Here is a 26443-nt window from a genome sequence, read left to right as displayed (position 1 = left end):
GTGGTCTCTGACCACAATCTGTTGGTTATGAACTGTAGATTAAAACTGAAGAAACTGCAAAAAGGTGGGAATTTAAGGAGATGAGACCTGGATAAACTGAAAGAACCAGAGGTTGTACAGAGTTTCAGGGAGAGCATAAGGGAACAATTGACAAGAATGGGGGAAAGAAATACAGTAGAAGAATAATGGGTAGCTTTGAGGGATGAAGTAGTGAAGGCAGCAAGGATCAAGTAGGTAAAAAGACAAGAACTAGTAGAAATCCTTGGGTAACAGAAGAAATATTGAATTTAATTGATGAAAGGAGAAAATCTAAAAATGCAGTAATTGAAGCAGGCAAATATGAATACAAACATCTCAAAAATGAGATCGACAGGAAGTACAAAACGACTAAGCAGGGATGGCTAGAGGACAAATGTAAGGATGTAGAGGCTTATCTCACGAGGGGTAAGATAGATACTGCCTACAGAAAAATTAAAGAGATCTATGGAGAAAGGAGAACCACTTGCATGAATATCAAGAGCTCAGATGGAAACCCAGTTCTACGCAAAAGAAGGGAAAGCAGAAAGGTGGAAGGAGTATATAGAGGGTCTATACAGGGGCGATGTTCTTGAGGACAATATTATGGAAATGGAAAAGGAGGTAGATGAAGATGAAATGGGACATAGGATACTGCGTGAAGAGTTTGACATACCACAGAAAGACGTGAGTCGAAACAAGGTCCCGGGAGTAGACAACATTCCATTAGAACTACTGACAGCCTTGGGAGAGCCAGTCCTGACAAAACTCTACCATCTGGTGAGCAAGATGTATGAGACAGGCGAAATTCCCTCAGACTTCAAGAAGAATATAATAATTCCAATCCCAAAGAAAGCAGGTGTTGACAGATGTGAAAATTACCGAACTATCAGTTTAATAAGTCACGGCTGCAAAATACCAATGCAAATTCTTTACAGACGAATGGAAAAACTAGTAGAAGCCGACCTTGGGGAAGATCAGTTTGGATTCAGTAGAAATGTTGGAACACGAGGCAATACTGACCCTACGACCTATTTTAGAACAAAGATTAAGGAAAGGCAAACCTACATTTCTACCAATTGTAGACTTAGAGAAAGCTTTTGACAATGTTGACTGGAATACTCTCTTTCAAGTTCTAAAGGCAGCAGGGGTAAAATACAGGGAGCGAAAGGCTATTTACAATTTGTACAGAAAGCAGATGGCAGTTATAAGAGTCGAGGGACATGAAAGGGAAACCGTGGTTGGGAAGGGAGTGAGACAGGGTTGTAACCTTTCCCCAATGTTATTAATTTGTATATTGAGCAAGTAGTGAAGGGGAAAAATTGGAGTAGGTATTAAAATCCATGGAGAAGAAATGAAAACTTTGAGGTTCGCCGATGACATCATAATTCTCTCAGAGACAGGAAAGGATTTGGAAGAGCAGTTGAACGGAATGGATAGTGTCTTGAAAGGAGGGTATAAGATGAACATCAACAAAAGCAAAACAAGGACAATGGAATGTAGTCAAATTAAGTCAGCCGATGCTGAGGGAATTACACTAGAAAATGAGACACTTATAGTAGTAAAGGAGTTTTGCTATTTGGGGAGCAAAATAACTGATGATGGTCGAAGTAGAGAGGATATAAAATGTAGACTGGCAATGGCAAGGAAAGCATTTCTGAAGAAGAGAAATTTGTTAACACTGAGTATAGTAGATTTAAGTGTTAGGAAGTCGTTTCTGAAAGTATTTGTGTGGAGTGTAGCCATGTATGGAAGTGAAACATGGACGATAAATAGTTTGGACAAGAAGAGAATAGAAGCTTTCAAAATGTGGTGCTACAGAAGAATGCTGAAGATTAGATGGGTAGATCACATAACTAATGAGGAAGTATTGAATAGGATTGGGGAGAAGAGAAGTTTGTGGCACAACTTGACTAGAAGTGGAAGGACACCACAGAATCAGCCAAGTAACAGATAAAGATATGCACTACAATGACCTGCTAGGGGCCAACATCCACACTAAATGACAACAGAAAGAAAGAAACAGAATATCAACCATGAAGACCCTTTTAGATGCGCAAGATCTCGTGCGCCTGAGTCCCATAATTTAATGGTGATGTATTCAGAGGTTCATGTTTCACCCTTTTCACAGAATAAAAACAGACTCCCATTAAGTGTGTGTCCATTTCTTTCTCTTGTAAATTCTAACAATTGTGCAAGCACAGCGTACAATGTGCACTTATCTTACGAATTCGATTTACATTAAACTATTCTTTTAACTACATAATTTCCTTGGGACATTTTACAAGCCACTGTATGTAATTTTCTCTGCTTGCTCGTTTACTATCTGTTACACAAGGTTAATTCCCGATTTCTTTTTGTTCACGTGTAGTTTCCAGTAAAATAAACTTCAATACCATCATCTTCTGTGAAAGCTCACCGGTCTTAGGATGTAGGTAGTAGACTGTTTCATTGTTCACGTACTTTGCAAACGCCTTATTCGTTAAGTTCGCAAAATTATTGCCTACGTTTGTCACTCCAGTGCTCAACTATGTGGGAACACAGTTAGGCCTACCTGAATTTCAGTTTAACATATTTCCGGGGAAAATGAAATCTTTCATCGACGAATTTATTTATTAGAATCCATGTTGACTGGATGAAATGTGGGTGGTGTGCACAAGTGTCAACTTATTTGTGAGCTTTATATTTGCAAATTATCTTCTGTAAACTTTTTACAACTCCGTCCGATATGAAATACTTAATAATTAAATATTAACTCGTATTATGTAGTAGCTTCGCTATGCAAAAATACTGTTTGTATTAACTAAACGTCCACAAAACTGACATAGCTTTTATTATACGGGGATTGCCTAATTTCAGCTTTCAACAAGGTCAATAACTTTATAAGAATTTGTTGAAGCTGCAAGTCGCAAAGAAGCACAGAAATAATAGTCATTACGAATAGAGAATATTCGTAAGTCAATATACGATCATGCAGCAGCAGTTCCTCTGTGCTTACTTTGATTCCCTGTTGCCTCCTGGTCCTTCTTACAACTCTACTCGTCTACTGCTACTGCTAAACTAAACACGCCTCTCCACAGATCTTCACTATACAAGCCAGTCAATTACGCATTTCTTTGATTCTATTGCGGCAGGAGAGGGACAATATAAATGTAATTAAGTTTAAAATAATTGACGAAAAGTGATATAGTAGATAGTATCAGGTGTCACGTGTTTGTTATATTAGTTACCACTATGCTGCTTCACATATTTGTCAAATAAGAGCTCTGTTTTGTTTGAGCGAAATTGATCATATAATTAGAGTTAACTCTAGTGATATAGTAATTAATATGTTTGATAAGTTTGAGCGAAATTAATGATCGAGAAACCGGTATTTAATTATTGCTATATGCTTTCGATTTTGCAATTTAGCAATTACTGAGCAATGACTTTAGTACCGGTACACCAGAAAAATTTATTTAGCAGCTAAGGATTAATATGTGTGTAACATATTTGCATTGATATCATAAAACATTTCATCTGTATCTATACTCTGCAAATCACTGTAAAATGCACCCCAAAGGTTACTTCCAATTGTAGTACTTTTCTTCCCGTTCCATTCTCGCATGGAGCACGGGAAGAAAAATTGCTTAAACGCCTCTGTGTGCGCTATAAACAGTCTAATCTCTTGTTCACGTCCCTTTGGGAGCGATGTGTAAGCGGTTGTAATATATTTTCACCTTATAATTACATTATAGTCCAAATCCTAAAGCAGGGTCGTCAGCGTAACACAACACTAACACTGAAAGCGTTTATTACGGTCTCCAACCTGCAGCCAGAACAGAGTCGAACTCCTGAACGGAGAGTGCAGCAATTTATACAAACATCGAATGTCCCACAATGCTGGTATTTATGCAAAAATAAAATGTTACAGGATATACAAGCATATTTCAAAAACCTACCAGAAATGATGAATACTAAATAAAAAATAATTGCTTGTGGTTGGGATTGCACCACCGACCTGTAGCACGCCAAACAACGGCGCTAACAATTACTCCACACTCCACGTACCACAGCATTGCTCCGTCTTCTGGAGAAACAATTGCCCGCTGTTTCCGAAGTTCTCATTGGAGTCGACTACAGCTTCATAGATCTTGCTTGCTTCGTATGGCAGCCCTGCCGGTTCGTATTGTCCGATCGTGTTACATCCTCGTTGCTATGATAAGTATCGAAGGTAGTCCTCCCCGTCGAAGCTTCACAGTCTTCGAGTGGGTCTCTAGTTTCCTTGAACTTCCCATTGTTGATCTGCGACTCTGGACTGTAGTAGGACTTCGTACGGAGGACATGGACAACGCTTCGCGCTTTTATCTTCTTGATGAAAGGTCATAACTCTCAACTTCATATGTGACGTCCGACAAATGATGAAGGATTCGATACAGTACAAAGTAGCGCTTTAGTAACTTTTCCAGTAGGCCTACTTTCCGGACAAATGTAAAAATCTATACCTAGTCTCCTGACCTGTATTTGACTGTCTGGTGCTTGGACTTATATCTTTCTCCTAGCTACCCAGGGTCCGTATGTGAACCATCCGCCTTGCTTCTTCTATCTTGGTGATCAAGTGTTTTGTGAAATCATCCTGATTATTGTCCAGTTGAAAGCGGAACAGTATACATGTTCTCATTTCGATCTTGTGCCCATCAAGCAATAAGAATGGCGTGGAGCCTGTGGTGTCTTGCTTTGCTGTGTTGTATGCTAATGTCATGATAGATAGTGCTGTATCCAAATCTCTCTGCTCGATCTCAGTGTACATCAAGAGCATTTGTGCAAACATCTTATTAAAGCTTTCTGTGACATCATTTGACTGTACACGGAAGGCAGCAGTCATCCAGTGGATGATATCACAACATGACATTGCTTCTGATATTAGCTTCGACTGGAAAACTTTTCCACCATCAGAGATCAAAACCTGGGGTTCTCAGTGCTCTAAAATAATGACTTCTACAGGGTGAAAAGTATTTAAACCGACAAACTCTAGGAGGTTTGTAGGGGACATCAGAACAAATATTTTTCCCTAATGTCATTTTTTCCTATAAGGAGTATTGAAACCGGTAGAAGAAGATTTCTCTGGCGGCAAATTAGTTAAACCAACAAACACTTTTACATTTTTTATGAACAAGAGACAACACGTTAACACAAACCAATTTCAATTACAGTAGATTTTCGAAAACGCCTTCATTGACACGCAAACAAAGGTTACACCGTCGGATCGTGTTCCGTCTGACACAGGCAAAAACCCCAGGAGTATCCTGAATTGTTCCTGCTGCTACTACTATCCGAGCAATCAGGTCCTCTTCTGATGCAACAGGAGTTCTGTAAACAAGGTTGCGCATCTCTCCCCACACAAAAAAAGTCCAGAGGGGACATATCTGGGGATCGAGCAGGCCATGGTACGGGACCACCTCTGCCAATCCACATTTCCGGGAACCGTCTGTCCAGGAATCGACGCACATGACGACTGAAATATGCCGGCGCCCCGTCATGTTGGAACTACATGCATTGTCATGTAGGGAACGGGACGGGACGTCTTCCAGCAATTCTGGCAATGCTGTGGCGAGAAAATTGTAATAGTGCCTGACATTTAATGGCCTAGGTAGCAGATACGGCCCAATTAAACAGTCTCCAGCAACACCGACCCACACATTAACAAAGAACCACACTTGATGAGCGCTAGTAACCGTGGCATGTGGATTACCCTCACTCCAAACATGTGAATTGTGCATGTTGAAGACTCTATCACACCCGAACGTTGCTTCATCGGTAAACAACACAGAGGATGGAAATGTAGGATGCATTTCACATTTTTCCAGGTACCACTGGGAAAACTGTGCTCTGAGTGGATAATCAACTGGTTCCAGGTTGTGGACACGTTGTAAGTGAAATGGACGTAACAATTGCTCTCGAAGGACTGTTCTTACATTCGTCTGATTTGTCCCCATGTTACTTGCAATTGCACAAGCACTGATTGAAGGATCCCACTCCACAGGCTGCAAGACAGCCTCCTCAAACTGCAGCGTTCTTACTGTGCGACAGCGTCCCTGTCCAGGCAATCTGCTAAATGACCCGGGCTCACGCAGACATTGGTACACATCAGCAAAGGTCGTGAAGCGGGATACGGTGATTAGGATATTATTGTTGATAAACCTGCTGTGCAGCTTGTCCGTTGTGATGCACTATGTAGAACGCACCAACCATGTCAGTGTACTCACTCCAGGTGTATTGCTGCATTAGTTAACAGAGGCAATGCGCTACTACACTGGTGGACAGCAGTTGCCTACAACTGAAGAGCATAATATGCCCCCAAGCAACTGAAGATCGTAATACAGCCTCTAACAACTGAAGAGCGTAATACGGCCTCCGCCGGTTTAAATAATGCTCATAGGAAAAAATGACATTAGGGAAAAATATTTGTTTTGATGTCCCCTACAACCTCCCAGAGTTTGTCAGTTTAAATTCTTCTCACCCTGTATATGGAACTTTGAAATTTCCATAGCTCTGGCAGTCAGCAGAGTTTTGTGAAAGCATAGCAGGTGAGGCAGTAGTGCAGACTATTGTCCATTGATTCCCATCTGTTATCTTAGCGAATCTTCCCAAGAGATCAATTCAAAGTCAGTGGAATAAGACTTTTACATATGGGATTGGTATCAGGTAGCCTGGATGTAATTACAGCAAATGCTTCTGTCACTGGTACTCCTTATAGTGGCTCAAATAAGGTCAAACAGATTGGTAGAAGTCTGGCCAGTGATACATGCATCTGATTCTGTCTAGAAGTTTCACAAATCTCAGGTGACCAGATGTTGCAGTTTCATAGAAAAACTTCTGAGTAACTTCTGTAACATAACTGGAATGATGAGCAACAATTTCCACTCCATCTGCTCGTAGTTCCTCTTACACAATGTTTCATTTATTAATTGGAATTCTCCTTTGGTCACCTTGTCCTTCTTCAAGACATCTGTGGTTTCCAACTATGCTGGATCTTTCTTCTCTTCAGCAGCAATGTCGGTTAACTCAGGGGGAGCTAAGATTCTGTCCACACTTCTGTGTTCTGCCAAAGGATTCCTTGAAAGGCAGTCATTGTCCTTTTGTCTGTATCTGCTTTCTGTACTACTGTAACATCATACTCCTGAAGTGTCAGTGCCATCTTGCCAGCTGACCGTGCAGATCTTTCAGGTGGTCAGTCAGCACAGAGAATGGTGGACCATTACAATGGTGAATAGTACACCAAATAAACATGACTGAAATACTGAGCAGTTCATCTAGGACTTACTCTGGAAGCATAAACTACCACTTTCTCTGCTCCTTCCTTTTAATTGCACTAGAACTGCCATCTATCCCATAGCTGTTAGTTTCTGTGCGAAATTCTCGCTTGGCATTCTCGTCATTCAGTACTAGGACTGGAGAAGATGTTAGTGCCTCATTAATGACAAGGAATGATTTCTCTTGCATCTCATTGCAGGAAAATTTGGTGTGTCTCTGCAGTAATTTGTGCAAGGGGTATGTCTTGTCACAGAAATCCCCTATTAATCACTGATAGTATGAGTACATTCCAAGAAAACTTCTCACATCATGAATGAGTCAGAAAATGTATGATTGCTCTTATTTTCTTTGGTTTGGACATATTTGATCCCTGTTCACTAGGTGCACCAAGGTTTTACACTACTTGCGAGTAAAATTGCTACACCACGATGATGACATGCTACAGACGTGAAATTTAACCGACAGGAAGAAGATGCTGTGATATGCAAATGATTATCTTTTCAGAGCATTCACACAAAGTTGGCGCCAGTGATGACACCTACAATGTGCTGATATGAGGAAAGTTTCCAACCAATTTCTCATACACAAACAGCAGTTGAGCGGAGTTGCCTGGTGAAACATTGTTATGATGCCTCGTGTAAGAAGGAGAAATGCATACCATCACGTTTCCGACTTTGATAAAGGTCGGATTGTAGCCTATCGCAATTGCAGTTTATTGTATCGCGACATTGCTGCTCGCGTTGGTCGAGATCCAATGACTGTTAGCAGAATATGGAATCAGTGGGTTCAGGAGGGTAATACGGAATGTTGTGCTGGATCCTAATGGCCTTGTATTGCTAACAGTCAAGATGACAGGCATCTTATCCACGTGGCTGTAAAGGATCATGCAGCCATGACTCGATCCCTCAGTCAACAGATGGGGAAGTTTGCAAGTCAACAACCATCTGCACAAACAGATGGCGTTCTTTGCAGCAGCGTGGACTATCAGATCGGAGACCATGGCTGCGGTTACCCATGACGCTACATCACAGACAGGAGCGCCTGCAATGGTGTACTCAACAACGAACCTGGATGCACGAATGGCAAAACATCACTTTTTTGGATGAATCCAGGTTCTGTTTACAGCATCATGTTGGTTGCATCTGTGTTTGGCGACATCACGGTGAACGCACATTGGAAGCGTGTATTCGTCACCGCCATACTGACATATCACCCGGCATGATGGTATGGGGTGCCATTGGTTACACGTCTCGGCCACCTCTTTTCCACATTGACGGCACTTTGAACAGTGGACGTTACATTTCAGATGTGTTACGACCCGTTGCTCTACCCTTCATTCGATCCCTGTGATATCCTTCATTTCAGCAGGATAATGTATGACCGCATGTTGCAGGTTCTGTACTGGCCTTTCTGGATACAGAAAATGTTCGACTGCTGCCCTGGCCAGCACATTCTCCAGATCTCTCACAAATTGAAAACGTCTGGTCAATGGTGTCCGAGCAACTGGCTCATCACAATACGCCAGTCACTACTCTTGATGAACTGTGGTATTGTGTTGAAGCTGCATGGGCAGCTGTACCTGTACATGCCATCCAAGCTCTGACTCAATGCCCAGGAGTGTCAAGGTCATTATTAAGGCCAGAGGTGGTTGTTCTGGGTACTGATTTCTCAGGATCTAAGCACCCAAATTGCATGAAAATGTAATTACATGTCAGTTCTAGTATAATATATTTGTCCAATGAATACTCGTTTATCATCTGCATTTCTTCTTGGTGTGGCAATTTTAATGACCAGTAGTGTATATGTTGGGTGACAAAGAGGCACTTTTTTGAATTCACACAGAGGCGTGTAGATTGAACACACTTCAACATGTTTGTCAGCCAGCTTATATGTCCTCCAAGTGTGTTAGAAGAAACAACAATCTCATACAGATATCATATATTCAAAGATGGCTGAAGCGTTACAAAATCTAAGCAACATAAGTATAAACTCATAGAGGTCATCAGGAGTTGTGAAGGAAGTCTTTCCCCGTCCATAGTTGGAAATACTTGTTCCTTCCAGTCAGTCTAGGGTGCCATTGATGTGCAGCAATGGATATACATCTCTCTCCAAGATTTTGTTGAGTTATCAATATTCAATGCAGAAACATCATGTTCCATTCTTCTTCAAAAGTCCCCAGGGATGGGCTGTTTTATCATCTTGCAACATCTTCTTCACTTCCCCACATATTATCTCTTGTTCAGCCAGCAACACTCTGCACGAGTGCTGACTAATTGGTAGATGAATGAAATGAGCGAATGGCATCGCTAGCCGGGAGGCCCCATCTGGGGGAGTTCAGTCGCCAAGTGCAAGTCTTATTTCAATCTACACCACATTGGGCAACTTGTGGCCGATGATGAGGATAAAATGATGATGAGGACAACACAACACCCAGTCCAAGAGCAGAGAAAATCTCCAACCCGGCCGGGAATAAAACCCAGCCAAGCAGGCGGACATTGGTAGATGATCACCAGTGTTAATACGGTATCTTACCATGAAGCACTTAGTCAATCTTTTCTCCTCTCTGGATTTGAAAGTGTCTGAAAATAGGTGCAGAACACCTAATACTTGTCAACATTGTACCTCAATCAGGCCAGATCCTATTGGCAGTTCAATAGTAACTTTCTCCCTTGAGTCATCTGTAGTCATAGTAAAGCAAGATTCTTTGTCAACGACACTAAGCCATCCTTCCTGGGCTGGTTCGCCTGTTGCTATACACATACTTTTTGGGATGAATTGTGGCTGCTCATGATAGATAGTGAGCCAAAGTTCTCCTTGATCACTTGTAATGCAAATGATTGTTGCTGTCACATATATTTCTTTCATGAGCCTCAGTAGTATTTTGCAATACAAAAAAGTGTCACAGGTTAACTGAGCATCCAAACAGATGACATGAACTCATCTCATTGATGATGGTAGGATAACTATGTCTTCAATGGCAAACAACCACACAGAACAGACTTCATTATGAGTGTGTGTTGGAATGTTTGTCAGTCTGGAGCTCTGATCTTCCACAGTCTACGACTGCCTGTGATGATTGCAAGAAATCCCATCTGAGAATAACATTATGAGTACATTCTGCTAAAATAATGGTGATGCTGAATTGCAGATAGGCACAACAGAAAGACTGTCACACAGTAAGCTTTCGGCTAACAAGGCCTTTGTCAAAAAAGACAACAAGTGCGTGCACGCGTGCACACACACACACACACACACACACACACACACACACACACACGACCACATTCTCTGGCAGCTGAAGCCAGACTACGAACAGCAGTGAATGATGGGAGAGGCAGCTGGGTGGGGGTAAGGAAGAAGGTGGGTCAGGTAAGGGGAGGGATAGCAGGGTAACAGGGGGATGGTAAAGTGCTGCTGCAGGAGTATGCAGGGATGAGGTGGAGAGAGGGTAGAACACTTAGATCCAGTTGGGAGGTGAGACGGTGGGTGGCGGATGGGGGGGGGGGGAAAGAAAAGGATGGAAGTACAGGGTCCAGCAATAAAACATCACTCATTCCTCATTTTAACAATTTGTCACAGAAAAACTAAATATGATGGAGAAAAATTACTTTTGTTTATGAAAAATACATGCTTTGCCATTTTGGAGTATTTGGTTTTAAAAATTATATCTACTAAATGACATCCTCCTTTGTTGGCACAGTGATGAAGTCTTTCCCAAAAGTTCTCGATACAGCTTCATGTCATTTCTCTTGGATTGGCTGCCACTTCTTGGGTAATGGCCTCTTTAAGTGCTTGCAGTGTTGTGGGACGATGTTTGTACACTAGGACCATAAAGTATCCCCAAAGAAAAATTCACAAGGTGATAAATCAGGCGACCTTGAGGGCCACATGATGTCTCCTCCTAAAGCAACAAGATGACCAGGAACCAATTCGTGCAACACTTCCATAGAACGCCGAGAGGTGTGGGATATTGTTCCATTTTGCTGGAAACACACTTCTTGATCTTGATGATCTGCAATAAACTGGTTTAGCCAAGGTTGGAGGCAGTTGTCCAGCATGTGACTATAACAGTTTAAATAACTGTTACCATGTGGCCACCTTCTTCAAAAAAATATTATCCCCACACAAAACATTCAGCAATGGCACACCAAACTGTCACATGAGGGCTGTTTAGTGGCCGCTGATGAATTTCACGAGGGTCTCTGGCAGCCCAGTAGTGGCAATTCTGTTTGTTTACAGTTCCTGATAAGTGGAAATGGGCCTCATCCGAAAAAATAAACGAAGTGTCAGGTGGAATGTTTTGAAGAATTTCTTCACATGCAGCTCTGTGAGTTTCAAAATCTCTTTCACTTAGTTCCTGGGTAACCATCATTTCGAAGGGGTGCATATGAAGTTCTCTATGAAGAATTCTTCTTACACTCCTATCAGATAATCCCAGGGCAGCTGCATGTTTAAGGCTGAATGAATTGGTGATTGTTGCACAGACACTCTCACATGCACATTTTCCGGCATTGTTGCAGTCCAAGGATGGCCAATAGGTTTTCTTTTCAGTGCTGAACCAGTCTTTCTAAAGTTTGACACCCACAGTTGAATAGTTTTTCTATCCAGGACACGATCATGTTGGCTAAGTTCAAATCGTCTCCAAAATGCTCACTGAGTACTAATCACAGAACCACCATTACGAATAATTTCCTCCACAAAAAATGCTTGATGCTCACCAAGCCACAGTATGGTGCACACTGAAAATGGCATGTACGTTGCTTTCAAACAAAATACACTCCATATCAGTATCGTCACTACAACTCACATGCTGGCTACATCAAATGCAGGAGGTTTTATTGCTGGACCCTGTAAAAAGACTGGATGCGTTGGTGGAATAGAGGGCTGTGTAGTGCTGGAATGGGAACAGGGAAGAAGCTAGATGGGTAAGGACAATGACTAACAAAGTTTGAGGCCTGCACGGTTGTGGGAATATAGGTTATGGGAACATAAGATATATGGCAGAGAGAGTTCCCACCTGCACAATTCAGAAAAGCTTTTCTGAATTCAACGTTTGTTAGTCATTGTCCTTACCCATGTATCTTCTTCCCTGTTCCCATTCCAGCACGAAACAGCCCTCTATTCCACCAATGCACCCAGTCTTTTTACTTCTGTCCTTTTCTGCTGCCCCCCATCCTCTCTCCCCTACCCCCAGTCTAACCTCCTGACTGCACTTAGCTGCCCTACCCTCTCTCCTCCTCATCCCTGCATGCTCCCACAGCAGAACTTTACCATCCCCCACCCTTACCCTGCTATCTCTCCCCCTCCCCACCCTTGGGTCTTCCTTATCCCCACCCAGTTGCCTCTCCCATAACACACTGCTGTTCATAGTCTGGCGCCAGCTGCCAGAGGCTGTGGTCTTGTGTGTGTGAGCTGTGTCTTAATGTGTGTGTGTGTGTGTGTGTGTGTGTGTGTGTGTGTGTGTGTGTGTGTGTGTGAGCGTGTGCATGTGTGTGTGCTGTCGTTTTTTGACAAAGGCTTTGTTAGCTGAAAGCTTATTGTGTGACAGTGTTTTTGTTGTACCTATCTGCAACTCAGCATCTCCAGTATATAGCGAGTAGCAACTATCCTTATCATAACATTGTCACATTCCATCCTGGATGTTCCTGTTGGCTCGATATTTTTCCCATTTACAACCTTCAGCAAAATCCCTTTCATATCATGTAACATAGCCTGCTTTAGCTAACATCGGTAAACGTTTGACATTACAGAAAATGAAGCCCAAGAGACAGCTAGATTGTGGACAGGTTGGCTGTTGATGATGACATCAAAAAGATTTTCTGGCATCTTGGTGACTTTTGTTCATGGAGCATTTTTATCTGTGGCAGCTTCACATCCATAGATGGTCACCTCACCCTGATTTCAGTGGCTAGGTGACGTGCTGGTACCTCTGTATGGTGGTATGGAATGGCTATAGCATGCCAGAGTATGACAATTGGCTTCATCCAACAGCTGACTATAACTGTCCAAAGTTGACTGGTGTGGATACAGCTGATGTAATGGTTGATGTTGTGTGGTATAACAGGCAATGAACACATGTCTTCTCTCTCTCCAGTAGTGTACATTTTGTTGGATTCTGTACAATTCAGTTTCACATTGTGGCATAGGGCCAAAATATTCGGTGTGTAGGACTGTGTCATTTACCAATGACACTGGGCACTGTTCTTCAATTGTTCTGCTAAGTGGACTTGGTGCTGATTGTCATCAAACTTTTCTTCTGCTTGGCCTGGTATTTGTTGCAGTGATTGAGCTTCTCTTTTTTGTCCTAAAATCACTGCTGGGCTGTGCCATCCAAGTAAAAGTACACGTTTGCCAAACACATCATGTCATCCCATCTGTTGTATTTGGCAACTTGGTCAAGACAGAACCATTGTCTCTGCAATACAGTGATGGATGTCTAATTTGCAGCTGACTTACTGCTGTTTTAGAATCCACTTGTCTCCTGAACATACTGATATTAAGAACAATGTACCTTTTGTACTTCAGTTCCTGTCCATGTAGGTTATCGCTTTTACATTATGTAGTTGGAGCCGTGGTGATGTAGATACTTTGAAATACCTGGCATCCCCACCAAAGAATGTCCCATTGAAACCACACTCAAGTATATGTCTGAAAGGGCCACCAATAAGATACAACACTTAGCACTGAAATCATGTTTAATAGACCACCACCTTATGCTCATCACAGAACTGAACTGCTGGACTGAGGATGCAGCTATTTAGACAAACATAAAATATCCCAGGATGCTAGTGTTCATACAAAAATCAAATGTTGCAGGATATACAAACGTTATGTACTTCAAGAACTCCTAGGAATGGCAAATACAGAATAACAAAAAAATAATTGCTGGTGGCTGGGTTTATACTACCAACCCTCATCACACCAACCAATTGTGCTAACAACTCCACCACACTGCATGTACCATTGGTTGCAGCACTATTCCAAGATTCCTCATTTAAAACTCGTTCTTGAAACTTTTGCAAGTAAATTTTTATGGTATAGTGTCCACCTATCGTCAAATATCTGCCAGTTCAGTTGTTTTAGCATCTCTGTGGTTCTCTCCCAGAGGTCAGACAAATTATCATTTGTGCTCTGCTTCTTTGTAACTGTTCAGTATCCCCTGCTAGACATATTTGACATGGGTACCATGCACTTGAACAATATTCTGGGATGGGTTGCACAAGTTCTTTGTGGGCTATCTATTCTGTAGACTGATTCCATTTCCCAAGTATTCTGCTTTACTTATGACTGAGCCTGATGTGATTGTGCCATTTAATATCACAACAGACTGTTGTGCTCAGGTATTTGTATGAGCTGGCAATTCCAATTGTGACTCATTGATATTGCAGTCATCAGATACTGCATTTTTTTTCTTTTTTTTGTGAAATGCACAGTTTTATATTTCTGAACAATTAAATGAACTTGCAGTTCTTCACACCACTTTGAAATTTTATCAAATTTGACTCGATATTTGTCCAAGGTTTTTCTGACAGTATTTTATTATATATTACAGCACTATGTGTGAAAAGTCTGAGGTTGCTATTAACCCTGTCTCCATCATACAACATGCACAACAAGTGTCCCAGCACACTTTCTTGGAGCATGCCTCTAAATAATTCTCCATCTGTTAATGAATCTCCATGAAATATAACATGCTGCTTCCTTTCTAAAACTAAATCCTCAACCCAGTCACAGATTTTGGTTGATATCCCACACAGTCAAATTTTTGTTAGTAGAAATCAGTGTGGAAATGAGTTAAATGCATTTTGAAAGTCAAGAAATATTCATATAACTGACTGCCTTTGTCTATGGCTTTCAGGATGACATACGAGAAATGCACAAGTTGGGTCTCACATGTCTGATGATGTTTCCAGAATCCATGCTTCTTGGTGTGGGGTGGTGGCTTTTGTTTGAGATACTTCATTACATTTGAGCTTAGAATATGCTCTGCAATTCTACTACAAAAGGATGTCGAGGACACTGAACAGTAGTTCTACAGGTCATTTCTGCTATCCTTGTTGCAGACATATTGTTTGTTGTTGTTGTGGTCTTCAGTCCTGAGACTGGTCTGATGCAGCTCTCCATGCTACCCTATCCTTTGCAAGTGTCTTCATCTCCCAGTACTTACTGCAACCTACATCCTTCTGAATCTGCTTATGTATTCATCTCTTGGTCTCCCTCTACAATTTTTACCCTCTACGCTGCCCTCCAATGCTAAATTTGTGATCCCTTGATGCCTCAGAACATGTCCTACCAACCGGTCCCTTCTTCTTGTCAGGTTGTGCCACAAACTCCTCTTCTCCCCAATTCTATTCAATACCTCCTCATTAGTTATGTGATCTACCCATCTAATCTTCAGCATTCTTCTGTAGCACCACATTTCGAAAGATTCTATTCTCTTCTTGTCCAAACTATTTATCCTCCATGTTTCATTTCCATACATGGCTACACTCCATACAAGTAGCAACCAAGTAATACACAAACCTAATCCAAGTAACACAAATATCACTTTATTCATAAATATCTGAACAATAATGGAAATAAGCCTCTTGTGACTCCACATATAACAATACAAATGAACCACAGAGAAGGTGCAACATACATGATACACAGAGCAACTGGTGTGAGCAGTGGAAACTAAAGGAACATAATGACGGTGAATCAGCAATGCTCAACACATGCTTAGGCATGAGTCACTGGTGTGGCAGAGACCATGCCATGTGTATGCTTCCTACAGGCAGCCTCTAGGGCTGATCCATGCTGATTTAAGTTCACATGCGTGGTGACACTGCACTTGGCACAGTCACACACAGTAGTAGCAGGATATGGCACACTGTATGAAGGGGGCACACAGGCAATGGAGGAGGTGCTGGTAGCCTGATGAGAGACACATCCGTCTGATATGGAGTTGTGGCAGCTGGTGCTTACTCTGGGGGCATGACGATGTGCTGGGTGAGCACTGGAGCACAGGGTTGGAATGCATAGGGGGTGTGGGCATGCCAGAGGGTGGGCATGCCAGAGGCCATGAAGAGCCTGATGACAGAACTGGGAAGGAGAGTGCCATTTCCATCTCTGCATCATCACCAGCAGACAGGTCCCAGTGCAGAGGAGATGGGGCTAGCCCCACCAGCAACAATGGCAGAGGCAATGATGATGAGGGGGTTGGTGCAGGCAGCCCAAACAGGACAGCAGGCATCAAACCTGACCCGAGAGATGGAGTGGCACCCAACACTGGGAAGCTGGGATGAAGCTGGGACCCCAGGGTGGTGCACATGGAGGAAGCAGCCAATGGGATGTGGGCACCTCCACAGCAAGCGATGACAGGCTCGAGGCGGAGGCTGCATCCGTGGACTGGTACTTCTGGCAGTGAGCAGGGGCACAGTTAATCAAAGTTGTGCATCATCAGCCCATCGGCTGTGCAGATGTCACAAAGATAGGATACCCAGCAGTGGACAATAGTAGTTGGTATCCATTTGGGCCGGCAACCAAACCCACACCGATGATCCTGAGCGAAGTGACCCAACAAACCCGATCATGGCAGGTACAGTGCAAGCTACAGTAGGTGGAGGAGCATTCATGGCTGCCAGCCACGAAGGAACTCAGCTTGGCTCCATTCCCCCATAGGTGTGAAGTGATAGGTGCTCAGAAAAATGAGAAGGACATTGTCTGGCAAAGAGTCCCACATCAGATGTTTTCATTTGGAAGTTGAACATATGCACTAGTTATTTCACCTCACCGTTTGATTGAGAATGGCAGAGCTGTAACATGACAAATGCCATGATGGGAACAAAACAATTGAAAGATGTGAGAAATGAACTGGGGTCCATTATCAGAGACTTAGATACATGGAAACCTCTCAGTAGAAAAAACCTTAAAAAATGTATGAACTGTGGCCTCAGTCAATGTCAAAGCATACTGGAGAATGTAAGGAAACTGGGAATATGCATCCACAACCAAGAGTCAATAGGAATTGAAGAAGGGACCCGCAAAGTGTACATGAATACATTCTGTTCGCAGGGTGCCCTTTTCCTCCAATCCACTTCACCCAATTCGTCAGTCTTGATTCAAAACGATATCCCTCTCCACTCTTCCCTCATCCCTCCTCCAAACATCTACCCACACAAATCCCTTCCTCCCACCAACTTTAAATGCTACATTCCCATGATACCCTAATCCCATGGTACCTCATCTATGTACCTATTTTGATCACTCAACACATCAGCTTTTCCATTTTGCCTTACGCAACTGTCTCTCTGCTTTTGTATATTCATGTCTGAAACTCATTTATCTGTGTCTACCTTTTAATGAATCACCAAATCATCTTTTTACATTTTAACTTATGCAACTGACACTATGTCTTTTTATTGCACAAAATGTATCCAGCTTTTATATTATGTCTTCAAAATTGAAGCGTGGCAAATTGCACCCCCTGACAGCACATCCCCTGTCCATACAGGACAGAGAGGATGAAATAACAAAAAGGAAACTGCCAGATTAAAGCTTCCTACTTTGTAAGAACTGCATTCATACCTTACCGTTTGGGCAGATACTGTGTTCATATAGTTTTGTCTCTGTGATGCCGGTGTCCCTTCTGTTACCACTATACATAAAGCAATGGTATAGATCATTTTTTACACGGGTGCATCTGATCCAGTTGTAGATCATCCCTTCCTTTGGGTTCACCTACCTCTTCACTTGCCTACAATCATAATATGGTACAGACCATTATTTCCATGGATCCACCTGACCACAGATTAGACCATCCCCTTTCTACAGGTCCACCTATCCCTTACTCACCAACCCTAATAGCTGGTTAAAGTCAGTAGGCTAACGGAAAACTTGGCCAGGCAAATTTGTAAGAACAAGGGTGTTAAGCTGTGCATACAGTTTCAAAGATTTTAGATAGGGTGGACCTAATTTTATGTAAGTGGATGGAGTTCATGGTCAGGCCAGGGAAGGTGATTAAAGTTTCATTGTGAGAGGATGTGAAAGGAGTGGAGGTGTATTGTTGTGGGAATGTGAAAGTATAGTTGTGGCAGAGTACTGGAATCAGTGAGGGGAGGGGGGGAGGGGGGGGGACTAGGGGGTGGGTAGTGTCAAGCTTATGGATATGTAGGATATTCAGAGGTGTTCAAGGTGGAAGCATAGGCTGAGAAATTTTATAAGTTGGTAGAGGATGTGGGCGGGGAAGGGTAAGCAGATCCAAAAGGCTAGGTGAAGTTCATGGCATTGAGGATCTGTAGGTTATGATAAAAGGGGGGTGGAGCAGAAGTCCATGCCACATTGGCACAGCAGAGGATGGTCCGAATCAGGGCTTCGTATATGTGGAGAATTGTGGAACTGTGCAGTCCTCATGTTTGGCTGGTTGGTGGATATAGTACTTTTAGTCTATTGTGGACTTTTTGTTGAATGGTTAGTAGACGGGGCTTCTACATTAGTCAGCAATCAAATATTAGTCTGAGGTATATAGTGTGTTAGTTAACTGGATAGGATGGTCATAAATGGTAAGGCAGTGGTGATGGGGGGGGGGGGGGGGGAGCTTTGGGTGGTTCAGCCTGTAATTATTGCCTTGGTTTTGCTTTTGGCAGGATTGATTTTGGGGAGCCACTGGTTCCACCAGGAAGTGAAGTGATTGAGGTGGAACTGGAGGGATTGGTGGGATTTCTGGAGGATAGGTAGAGGAAGGCAGTGTCATTGGCATACTGGATGAGATGACCAGGAGGAAGGGGCTTTGACATATCGGCACTGTTGAGGAAATACAGGAGAGGCGAGAGGACAGAAACATTGGGGCATACCTATAGTGGGCTGCTAGGTATTGGAGTTGGTGTTGTTGATAGCAACATAAGATGGACAGTTAGAGAGAAAGCATGTGATGAGGTGGACATAATTTTTGGGAGGTGCATAGATCTGGTGCTTAAAGAGGAGCCCAGACTGCCATATATGGTCATAAGCTTTCTCAAAATCTAGGGAGACAAAAATGATGGATTTCCAGTTGTTGATTTGGTGGTACAGGATATGAGTAAGGCACAGGAGCTGATAATCAGAGGAAAAATTGATATGGAAGCCACATTGATGGACACGAATGGGTACCCATTGTTGTAGGAGTTAATCGATATGTCAGGATAGAGTAGACTCAAAGATATTGTTAAACACAGAAGTGAGTCTGATGAAATGGTAGGTGAAAATGTCAGTGGCAGGTTTATTAGGTTTGAGGAAGAGGAGGATTTGAGAGGTTTTCCATGGCTCAGGATAGAAACTCGTGTGTAGGATTATATTGTAAGTGGTGGGTAGGATTTTTAGGAACGACAGAGAACAGTCTTTCAGGTTTTCCAAGGGTTATGCAGTTGAGCTGTGCTGCATTTGTGATGTAGTATACATTGAACGCCTTGTGTTATTATCAGAGAACTGAGATGTCTGTGGGATATTGTTAAGGTACTGGAAGCTAGGAGTGAGGGGTGGGAGGGCATACTGGTAAGCTCATGGACTGTCGGGAATAAGGAGTAATCGAAGGGGGGGGAGGGGTCTTCGGGGAGTCTTCTGTGATGGTGAAGGTGTCAGAAGAGAGGTGTGATGCAAAGTGTGGTCTGACGCCATATTTGTTTACAAATGTAACAGTATACATGTGATGTGTTACGACAGCGAAAAGAACCTGTGACCACTGGAGGCAGTGCCACTAAGTTCCTCCAAAAAATCATAACACAACACACACACAAATGTCATACTAACTAATGTAAATCCACCCAATGATGGAGGTTTAAACCTTTGAAATGCGTCATGGAAATAAATAAAACGGTGACTGGTAGCAGTAATCTTGTTGTTTCGTTTAGTATTAACTTTTCAAAAATTGAATAACTTTAGGAATTCAAGTGTATAAGAGAACAAATCATTTATCCTATTATTTTCTGCATCCACATTAAATTTTGCTCTTTGTTGAATGTTAGTTTTAGTCTAGTTACCCCTAATGCGTTAATATTTACTTCACAGTTGTGTCTTAGTATAAGTATTTTTTCTTTAATATTGCTAAATAGTATTTGTACAAAATGCAACAGCATAATTACATCTGACAAAATCTAATTTTTTTTGTGAAAAGTGACCTTTTCAATTTTTTTCAAGATGGGTTAGTATTAGATTTTGCCTAAGAGAATGCCAATTATTCTTCTCAGTTAACTTCAAATCAGTTAAGGAGTCATTTTGATGTTTCTATTTTTTTTCCAATTCAGATTCTGAGAGCCTTGCTTATCTTGCAATTTTCTCATGAAATAATTCACATATGTGATTAGGGAACATTGGATTCTGAAGCTGATACACTGAAAAATGTTGTAGGAAATACCCTGGGAGCTGTGTCCACTCCTAAAAAATCGCCAAGACCATCAGCAGTATGAAGAACCATCAGACACCACCCTCCAATTCAGCACAAGCCAGACGCCTCTTTTTACCAGCCTTCAACTGTTCAGACCACAGAAACCTACGATAATATTTTGAAAACACCTGTTTTACTTATGTTCTACTTTTTAAATTTGTAAACATCATGCATGCCTCCATTTGGATCATGTATATTCTTAAATTTACGATCTTATCCCTTTTTTGATCTTATTTGTGTCTGAAACTCTGACTATACAGTAGTATACGTCGTGCTAACACAGTTATCCCTTCGATTAAAAAACAAATTTCATAAAATTATTGTACTACAAAAAGATAGTTTTTTTGTTGTATGAATATATGTTATTGTAATTTTTCTATTGTGCTGTTGAGTAAATGTCTTTTTTTTTCCCCCTCGATTTAATGTTCTAAGTTTCAATCTTAGTTCGAATATATCTTTACTGATGTACTTTGGAAAGATGTTTACTGGGTGCAGTTTCCTTGCATGTTGTGTGTGTGGTGGAAAGGAAGGAAGGAGAAACGTAAAGTTTCTGGAGTTGCATACAAATGAAATGTATTTCACTGAGTGAACATTGTAATTTATGGTAGCAAGGCATCTAGGACTATTAAATATGAAAATTACATATGAGTCAGTTTTGTCGTCTACATTATTCTACAAACCCGTCGACCTATAGGGCCTCCAGACCTACAAGGAAAATGGGTTCCAGGCAGAAGAAATTCAAGCAATGGATTTAAGGAAATCCTCAAGAAACGAGATGAGTATTTTTTCTTTAAAACTACCACTAGACCTATCAAACAATATTGTAACTCCATGAACAATTATTACAATTAACAGTCATCCAATGTGTGTAACAGAGGAGGTCATTAAAGTCTATACAAGACTTTTTTAAAGGGAGAAGTTTGACAACTCATTATAAATATAATCAATGAATCTGAGTAGATGACAGGGTAAAGGAAGCTATTAAAGGACAGAACATAGTAAATAAAAACAAAGGTGTGGATGAACACGCACAAACCCATCGGATCAAACCAGTAGATGTTCAGAAAGTGTCCACATTAGAATAGGCTTGTAGGGACAAGAAACTTAGAGTTAAAAAGGTTTTGAAGGAAGGAAAGGAAAGACGTTGGGAAATATTCACCCAAAGCCTAGAGGAGGAGAGAAGTGGAAACAAGAAAATGCTATATGGATTGGTAAAAAGTAAAAGATCAGATAGAAAATGCATTAACATGATAGAAAGAAAAAATCTGAGTATAGTCCAGGATGCAGAAGGGATCAGAGAAGAGATGAAAAAATACGTCGACACATTACTGATTGGGGCAGAGATAGTAGAAGAGAAACAGTAAATAAAATATTTACCAGAACCTTAAATGATAAAACCACCTTACAATGCCTTGAAGCAAATGAAAGGAGACATGTCAACTGGGTCAGATGAACCATGGTGCAGGGAAACAGTAGCACAACATAGACAACATATTTATTCATTCTTCATTATTAGATGGGCATTTTGTTAGAAAAGGGTGTATGGCCTTTCAGACCACGATTCACAGATGTAACACTAAAGATTTTTGTACTCAAACAAATGTTATATACAGTTACAGACTATGTAGAAAAGCTAATCCAATGGCAATAGAGAGTGTTTTAAACCTCATTAAGGAATAAGAGCAGCAGGACATTTACAGTGCCAATAACATAAGTGGGTCATTCAATAATTAAAGAGACAAATTGGTCTGGGGAAAGAACTGTTAGTAGGGCAAGTTTTGTACTTCTATTGCTTTAAGTTGGTATCACTGAACTAAGCCCTGATCAGCTGATGTATCAACATTGTTACGTTAATAACCTCAAAAATACATTTCAAGACAGCGAGTCTGCTTGAAACGTTCACATTAGTTCAACAATGTTCAGCTATTTGTTTTTTACTCGCTGAGTGTGAGAAACCAGTGACTGTATACTGTAGAATGTCTAAAGTTTATGGTGAAGGTTGTATGAATTGTGCAAATTTTTACAAGTGGGTAGAGCAGTTCTAAAATGGTCACAACTCAGTGACTGACGAACACTGTTCTGGCCGACCAGTTGCAGTTTCAACTCCCTCACTTGAAAGTCAAATTGATGACATTATTTATGCTGACTGCCATGTGACTGTGGAAATAATAGTTGATAAGGTTCAAGTTAGTACTGGTTCAGTTCGTAACATTATTTCTAACAAGTTGAAGTACCGTAAAACACGTGCAAGATGAGTCCTAAAGGAGTTGACACAGCTACACAAGGAAACTGGGTTGAGAGTGTGCACAGTGCCAAAGGAAAGAGAATGTGAGAACTTCCTCAACAAAATTTTAACTTGTTATGAAACTTTGGTTCACTATTATGAGCCAGAATCAAAAAGACAAAGCATGGAGTGGAAAAACAGATGAACCAGGGTGCAGGGAAACAGTAGCACACACATAGACAACATATGTATTCATTCTTCATTACTAGATGGGAATTTTGTTAGAAAAGGGTTTACGGTCTTTCAGACCATGATGCACAGTTTTTAACACTAAAGGTTTTTGTACTCAAACAAATTTTATATACAGTTAAAAAAAATACAAATCCCAAGCCCTAGCAGGAAAAGTCATGTTGACAGTGTTTGGGGAGGCTGAAGGACCAGTTTGTTGTGATTATCTCTGAGAGCTTTTAAACAAGTTGAAGGCATCCATGAGAGAGAGGTGTGACTCCCCAGCAAGACAACGCACATCCTCATATTGCTCAACTAACCCATGAAACCGTCGACAAAGTAGGCTAGGAAGTACTGCCTCATCCTACTTATAGTCCTGATTTAGCGCCTAGTAATTTCCACTTGTTCGGTGCACTGAAGGAGGCATTACATGGGAGGAAATTCCAGGACAACGAGGACATGAAAAAGTTTGTGGGAAATTGGTTCAAGCATCAAGATAAAGAGTTATTTACAGCCAGAATAAGAAAGCTTGTAGCCCATTGGAATGAGTGTATAAATGTTCAAGGGGATTATGTTGAAATGTAGAAAAAGTATTGTTTTGTAAAAATAAATGGTTTTTTCTCCAGACCAATTCTTCTCTTTACTTATTGAATGACCCTCGTAGATAACAAATATAATGCTTTCCTTAACACATTTCTCATGCTCTTTGAGAGTTGCTTTCCATTAGAACATTTTAAACAGGGTACTAGCAGTAAAAGGCAGCCCATGTGGCTGACTAGTGGAATAAGGATATCATGTAGAACAAAGTGGGAATTATATCAAACTGTTAGAAGTAGTTACAATCAAGCTACAGTGGCCCATTACAAAGAGTATTGTAAGGTGCTGAGAAATGTTATTAGGAAGGCAAAGAGTATGTGGTATGCAAAGAAAATAGTAAATTCACAGGATAAAATCACAACCATATGGCCAGTTGTGAAGGGAGTGTCTGGTACGCAGCACTAGGTCGATGATATAAAGTCAGTTCATGGTAAAATTACTATCATTTCTTGTTAACAATATCACCTTATTCCCATGAATTAGCAGATGTCACTCAGTTAATATGAGGCAGAAATCCAATTTGCATTTGGATCGCACTTCCTTGATTCTTGTGCAGAAAACCGTGCAGTATACCGCTGCATCCATAATCAGTAAACTACCACAAGAATTCAAAAATAGTAGCAGTAATCCATTAACTTTCAAATTGAAACTGAAGAGTTTCCTTGTGTGTCACTCCTTCTATTCTATCAAGGAGTTCTGTGAAAAATTAAGCTGATTCCTGTGTTAAATTATTCATTGTGTTTACATAAACTTATGGATTGTTTTTTTAAGTTCATAAACATTTTATTAAATCTGTTATTACTCTTATGTTGTATTTTCATGTGCTGACACTTTCCATGCCCTTGGAGATTTACTCCTCAATTTGGTCCTGCAGAGCTAGATGTGAAAAATAAAATACATGATCAAGGTAGCAGGTATCCAAGGAATACGGTAACTACCTCTAACAGTGGGAGTCATTTGGAAGGAAATAAAGTCTCAAATGACTGGAACAAGGGGCTTGTAAAACCACTGTTCACGAAAGGAAGTAGGAAAAGTGTTTTAATTACAGAGGAATCACCCTGTTATGACACTGTCTTAAGATAGTGGAAAAAATGATTGAAGAAAGATTAATTTTGTTGTTAGAAAACCAATTTGAGGAGGAACAACATGGATTCAGAACTACAGGAACAACAGACCTCATATTTGTACTGAGACAGTTAATGGAAAAGTATTGGGAAAAGAGTAAAGAGCCCTGGATTTGGAAGAAGCATATGACAGTGTGTTAAGGTGTTAAATCTGGGAGTGTTTAGAAAAACTAATGGTTCCAACTTCCTAACAAGGGAGATGAAACTGCTATATGAAGGCAAAAAAGTTGTGTGCAAGTGGGTACTGACAGAGCAAACTGGTTCAGGACAGAGAGAGGAGTGCAACAGGCTAATGTACTTTCCCATTACTTTAATCCTCTTACGGATGTGATTATAAAGGAAATTGAGGAGATAGGAAATGGTGTTGTTGGTGTTTTACACTTTGCTGATGATGTAGCTATTTGGGGAGAAACAGGACTAGAGGTACCAGTACAGGGAAGATGATATGCATGGAACTCCAAGTTCAAAGAGTAGCAGCTGACAGAAAGCAAGAGCAAACATCTAACAATGATTATGCACTGGACATATGCCCAGGCAGCCTGATTCTGGATGGAGAGAAAATTGTATGGGTGGAAGCTTTCGATTACCTGTGAGACAGAATATCAATGAATGGAAATGGTGTATTAAAGGTACAAAACAAAGTAAGGAAGGTATCTAATTTTTTTATTAACTGGGGAACCTTGTGGGGGACAAGGGAGTTTCTGTAAGAGAAAATGTTTGAAACATACCTCCTGCCAATTATGCCATACAACTTGAGCATGCTGCAAAGTTAGCAAGACAGATTTGAGCAATTTACAAGTATGTGAAATGCAATTTCTGTGATCAGCCTTGCAGAAGATTAGGAGAGACAAAATTAGGAACGAAGACCTCTTTCAGTGAGAGACTGAGAACTGCATGGTTCAAGTGGTTAGGACATGTGAAGAGGATGAAGGATAACCACCTGCCAAAAAATACCTAGATAGAAATGTGCAAGGGAAAAGACCAATAGGGTGACCCAGAAAAAGTTGGCTGGATCAGATTAAGAAACATCTGAAGACTAGAGGAGAAAACTGGGAAACAATATCAAAACAACAAGCGTATCAAGATAGAGCAAAATGGAAGCAAATTGTTCCTAAATACCCTATCCTGCCCACTAGAAGGGTAAAAAGAAGGAGAAGAATCTGAGTAGTGATTCTGTAGAGAAGTAGTAGAAAAGTGTAGTTTTAAGACTTTTCTAATAAATTTGCTTTAACTGTTCCGGTATACTTTATTTATGGTCTCATAGAAGTTACTTTCCAGTAATCCCTTATGTACTATGTATTTACAACCAGGATAATACATGATTAAAACTTCATTATAATGGACCTGTTGCTTCAGATTATCTTTCATTTTCTATTACTGTGTTTGTCATATGGTCTGTATATAACATTAAGCAAGTCTTTAAAAGTGTATAGAAAGTGCATAGTGCTGTGATGGTGAAACTGGCTTGTTTGAAAGACCCAGTCAATTTCCCCTCCCAATCTGCGCTTGTGCTCCATCTCTGAAGACCTCATTATCAACAGTATCAACAGGATACTGCTTTTC

At 41.0% G+C, this 26443-nt stretch overlaps 1 protein-coding gene and 1 long non-coding RNA gene across 7 annotated transcripts in view; one reads left to right on the top strand and one right to left on the bottom strand.

The window, feature by feature from the left end:
* LOC126101159 (calcium uptake protein 1 homolog, mitochondrial) overlaps positions 1 to 3086 on the bottom strand; it is a 207999-nt gene extending 204913 nt beyond the window's left edge. For all 6 annotated transcript variants that reach the window (XM_049911852.1, XM_049911854.1, XM_049911851.1 and 3 more), the window contains exon 1: positions 3014 to 3086. The gene's annotated coding sequence lies outside the window, so the exon portion shown is untranslated. The remainder of the gene's footprint in view (positions 1 to 3013) is intronic.
* Positions 3087 to 4191: 1105 nt separating this feature from the next.
* On the top strand, positions 4192 to 21355 carry LOC126101161 (uncharacterized). Its single transcript, XR_007522281.1, has 2 exons — positions 4192 to 4376; positions 20671 to 21355. It is a non-coding gene; the product is annotated as an uncharacterized LOC126101161 (long non-coding RNA).
* The last annotated feature ends 5088 nt before the right edge of the window (positions 21356 to 26443 follow it).

Source organism: Schistocerca cancellata, chromosome 9 (genome assembly GCF_023864275.1).
Source record: "Schistocerca cancellata isolate TAMUIC-IGC-003103 chromosome 9, iqSchCanc2.1, whole genome shotgun sequence".
In the NCBI taxonomy this organism is placed as follows: Eukaryota; Metazoa; Arthropoda; class Insecta; order Orthoptera; family Acrididae; genus Schistocerca; species Schistocerca cancellata.
Note: the sequence above shows the minus strand (reverse complement) of the source record. Positions and strands in the feature narration are given on the sequence as shown.